Source organism: Chroicocephalus ridibundus, chromosome 5 (genome assembly GCF_963924245.1).
Source record: "Chroicocephalus ridibundus chromosome 5, bChrRid1.1, whole genome shotgun sequence".
NCBI lineage: Eukaryota > Metazoa > Chordata > Aves > Charadriiformes > Laridae > Chroicocephalus > Chroicocephalus ridibundus.
In genome coordinates, this window is record NC_086288.1 from 82599166 (window position 1) to 82604109 (window position 4944).

The following is a 4944-nucleotide window of genomic DNA, read 5'->3' on the forward strand; positions in this document are numbered from 1 at the left end:
AGAAAGTGCTGGGAGAAGCCAGCTGGCAGAGAGTAACCCGCTTCCCTCACTGCAGCCCCTCAACCCGGGCAACACCTCTGCTCTGGCGAGAACTTCCAGCTCCATGTGATCCCGTTCTGCATCCCTGCTGCCCTTCCCTGCTCCACTCCTGGCACACCTAAGGCCATTTGGGCTTCCGTGGTCACCTCTGAACAATGCTCAGGCAGATTTCCATATTGATCCTCCGGGTGTAAGGCGGATGTAAGGCCACTGGCGCCGGTGGGACATTCGTGCCATGCATTAGCCCAATGGCCAATCTTCATGCCGCATGTTGAATCCTGGGGTGTCCAGGTGGAACCCAAGACACTCCTTCCCTGGTTGGCATCGGAAAAGGTGGAAGCTGAAGGTGTGGCTGGAGAAGCCTGCCCAGATCTGCCTTAACTTCTGTGAAACAGCTCGTGCTCCCCTCCAAAACCATCCCCAGCCCCGGGGGATTTGCAGAAAGGTTTGGGATCAGTGAAGGGGTTGCTGCTTGGAACGATCCAGAAGGGCAGAGTCTGGCCTACGCTACCATGAAGACAAAGCTATACACCAAATATTTACAATGCATGTATATTTAACCTCAGAGTTGATAAAAAGGAACTGAAGTATGGGTTTTTAAATTCCTCCTAATTTCTGGGATTGTTTTAAGTGTACTTTAATCAAATAAGTGGCTCTTGGTAATACTTAACACGTGCTTTTGCAAACGAGACTGAGACAGTTCTGTGTTCAGGATCTCTAGTTTTTGGTACCGTCCTTCCTGTAATTCTCAATTCTCATTTAGGGAAAATCTCTTCCCGGAAGGGGCTGTCAAGCATTGGAAGAGGCTGCCCAGGGCAGTGGTGGAGTCGCCATCCCTGGAGGGATTTCAAAGCCGGGCAGACGTGGTGCTGAGGGACACGGGGTAGTGGGGCTTTGGGCAGTGCTCGGTTGATGGTTGGACTCGATGATCTGAAAGGTCCCTTCCAACCCAGGTGATTCTAGGATTCTATGATTTATCCCTCTTTTTTTTTTAAGCCAGAGGTTTAGCGACGTGTGCCCTACCAAAAATGATCCTTCGGTATTTCGGGATCCGAACGGCTGCTTTTGGCAGGGCGCACTTTGCCTTCTTTGCTTTTCCTGCCACTTCTGTGAAGAAGCGGCGATGGCGTCCCTGGCGTCACATTCAGCCCCCGTCCTCCTGCCGTGGCCACTCAGCCAGCGTCACCTCCAGCTCCTCTTCCCTTCTCCCACACGACAGCACTGAGCGAGCTCATTATTTTGTGCCAGCTCTGGGTTCCCCACACGTCCCGAAGGCTGGAATGTAAAAAAAAAAATAAAAATCCATGTATTATTTTCCAGCTGCACTTTCTGGTGTCGAGTAGCGATCGATGTTGATGAACGACGTTGTGTCACTCACACTGCTTTTGTCTACAGAACTCTGCCCTCCTTGGGAGCTGAACTCCTCAGAATACCCACGCTGTGCGGAGCGCTGACGGCCCTGCACAGGTTCAGATCTCCCTAAAATAGCGGAGGGGGTGGTCTGTCGGGGGGGTGTTTCGGTTCAAAGAGAATTGGAATCATTCTAAACCGTAATTTTGCCATTTTAAAAATAAAAGCAATATATATATTTTAAACGGCTTCTTTTAGGAACCCTCACCTGTATTTTGAGCCGGGTATAAGCGTAGGTAGTCGTGCATCTCGCGTCCAGAAAATATCCTTTTCCGAGGTGTGGTATTTCTGAGCACTTTGAACAGAAATTAACTCGCCTCATTTCCTGAATCTAGGGCAGAGAAAATTGAAATAGGTTCCTGCAATTTCTGTTATGCTCAAAAAATGAATGGTGTAAACACCCACATTGCAGATGCCGACTGACTTTTCCAAAAAAACGTTTAAAATATAGTAAATTAGTGGAGTTAAGTCAATGACATTTCCAGTCTGAAAAAGATCTACAGTGCATTCGAGGCACAAAAGGGAACATTTTACAACTCTAAATTGATTAGATTTTCATATTTCTGTGGACTTTTACTATTCAGTGATTACTACTTAGTGACAGTGACATTAGTGATGCTCGCTAATAGTGATACTATTTAGTGATTTACAATTTAGTGAATTAGACTGTTGGTAGTCTAAGGAATAACCGGTAACTCGGGTACTGTCGATACCTGCTGTATCGGCTCTAAACCTTCAATAGGTTTGATAGCTTTTCCCCCAGGATGTATTCTGTTAATGTTGTTCAAAATGAAACAAAACCCAACCACTGAAGATACTGAACACTTACAAAGCATGGGATAAGTAAAATAAAGCCAACGTGTCAAATCTGAGCAAGACAAAGCTCTTTGAAGCTGCATAGATGGGTGAAAAAAGACACTCGGAAGTTGGTACATGGAAGGGCAAGGATGTGCGAGAGTTGCCGGTCCCTCGACCAAGTATCGTGTGGTCACAGGGAATGTCAGCAAAGCGCTATTTCAGAACATACATACGTGAAAGGTCAATGAATAATTACTGTAAAAGTCCGGTCCGGTAGGTAGTTTTTTACATTAAGATTGAAATAATGGAAACTGAGTGGCATCCCCAGGGTCAGTCAGACTCTGATTGTCAGGGGGTGCCCGGGGGCTGGGGACGGCGGCAGCAAGGCTGTCACCATCAGTCCTGGAAGGTTTGCGGCACGGAGCCTCCGTCACAAACCGATACCTGGAAGCTGGGAGCCTCGGCAGCCATCGATCCCCAGCGCGTTGCCAGACAGCTCTGAGCTCGCTCATGTTTCTGCAGATGTCATAAACTCCACGTTCGGTACCGCACGCGGGTGAGAAGCAAGGCCAGGGTGAGGAGCTGCCCCTTTTCTTACCGAGCTGCCGTTGGGAGAGAAATTCTTAAAAAGTAGATTATTCCCATTCTTTATCATCTAACACCAAGTTTTATTGATTAATAGTTCAATGAATCGATTCTGTTATAAAAGGCATGTTTTGTGGGAATTGCCTGTGGAATTGCAGGCAACAGCAGCTGTTGGATCATAACGCTGTGCACAATCAGGTCTTTTCCCAAATACAATCAGGATGAAATAGATTCCATAAGGGCTTCAGTACAACGGGCAGACGCTTCATTTTGTGGAAGTTCCTCCCTTTTCTCGGGCCCAAAGCTGCATACAGATATCCTTACTTGGTACGATACAATTCCCAAACTGCACAGTTTTTGCTCTTCTTTTGATTATTTTTTGGGGGCTTTTGAGCATGTTTTCCATCCTTTTCCCAAACTGAAAGTTAAACTAAAAAAAACCCCAACCCCCAAAGAACAACTTAAGAGAAAAAATTCCCAGATCTGTCAAAAAGACTTTGAAATGAAGGTGGAGAACTGTAATAAAGTCACCATCTTGGCAAGCTGAACTCCGTTGGATTTTAGTCACCTGTGACCAGTAACGGTGACAACGGCGGGATCTCGTCCTTCGCCAAGTACTGCGGGTTTCCACGTCTCCCAGGTCGCTGCCATTCAACTCCCTTCTCTAACTCCAATGACTTCACAACCAGTTAGCCGAGTATTCCTTTTACCTTTTCCAACTATTTCCAACTATTCCAACTATTTTCCAATTATTAACTAGTAAAAAAATTTCTAAAACTCCCAGGTGCAGGCAGTCAGCAGGAAGCAGATCTCTAGACTGTACTTTTGTTTTAATTCTGGCTTTCCTACATTTTTGTCCCGAGTAGTTTGACCAACTCAGGGGCATCACTGAAGTTTAGAAGTTAGTTGGAGTCTACAGCGTAAGTGGGAAAACATTAATTGAGTTTTGGCCTTAAAAAAAAAAATAATCAATTTACTTCAGTGGTCGCAACTTGGAAAGCATGCTTATAGAGCAGAAGACTATTCCAATTAACAGCATTTCGAATTAAACTGAAGAGTCACTGATTTATTCTTATTCCCGTTCCCTGGCTTTTTGCGGAATGAAAGCTGTTACTGTAAACCTTAGGCCAAGGTGAAGCTGATTCTACTCTATTCCTTTGGCATACTGGAATACAACTGAAAATGAACACAGCACCTGTGTAATTAATTTTTTTTCTTTTTTTCTTTTCGCATAGAAGCGATGGGAAAACCGTTCCTCCCCACGTCAGTCAGCTCTGATGCTGGCTGGCCTGTGTCGAGGCCACGTCTAATGAATCCCAGAATATTCCCTCCCTGCCGGATTACTTCTCCCACGGAGACCTGGCAGGGAAGGTTTTTACCTTAGGTGAGGAATTTCCCTTTTCCAGAGGCAAACGGGCATTGATTTTTCACTATGTAACATTGACGCACCAGCCCCTGGAGCCCCGAGGATATCATCAAATATTCAGCAGGGGTGAATTCCTTCGCTCGAAAGTAGTGGAATGTTGCCGCTGATTTAAACAGAGCCAAGATTTCACCTCCCGTTGGTTTTGGGATAAAACTCACCAGCTCTGGCCATCTCCACTCTAAATCTGACGCTGCTGTTCAAAAGAATAATTTTTTTTTTTTCTTTTTCTAAGCCAAACATGTATGTGAGTCGTTTAACCAAATTAAGGCCAGGAAATAGAGGAGAGCGGCAAAATAAATAAGAACGTCACCCAGAAGGCTGCTGCAGCTGAGGAGTCGAGCGGCTGAGGTGCGTTTGTGCTTTGGGAACCCACCTCCGCCCGGGAAACGCTTCCATCCAGAGCAGCGCAGGGGGGACGCAGCTGGAGACCAGGGAAGAATAATCCAGCCTGCATGTTCTCTTCATTACAATAGCGATGCACAGCGGTAAAACCAAAGCATTAATTAGCAAAGCTAAATTTATAGGCAATTACCCAAGGGGCCGGGTGTCTCGAGAAGCTCCACGTCTGCGTCCTGAGGGCAAGGTATTGTGACTTTTAAAATGAACGCTCTGTGAACATGCATTCATCTACTTTGCACAAAGTCAGATGATTTTTTTTCCTACCTGACGATCAGGTACCAGAAGAC

The 4944-nt window shown here is 45.9% G+C and overlaps 1 long non-coding RNA gene across 1 annotated transcript; it reads right to left on the bottom strand.

Moving 5' to 3' along the window:
* Window positions 1-474: 474 nt before the first annotated feature.
* Window positions 475-4153, bottom strand: LOC134516384 (uncharacterized). Its single transcript, XR_010071303.1, has 3 exons — window positions 2692-4153; window positions 1658-1780; window positions 475-1314 (listed from the first exon to the last, which is right to left on the bottom strand). It is a non-coding gene; the product is annotated as an uncharacterized LOC134516384 (long non-coding RNA).
* Window positions 4154-4944: the final 791 nt, after the last annotated feature.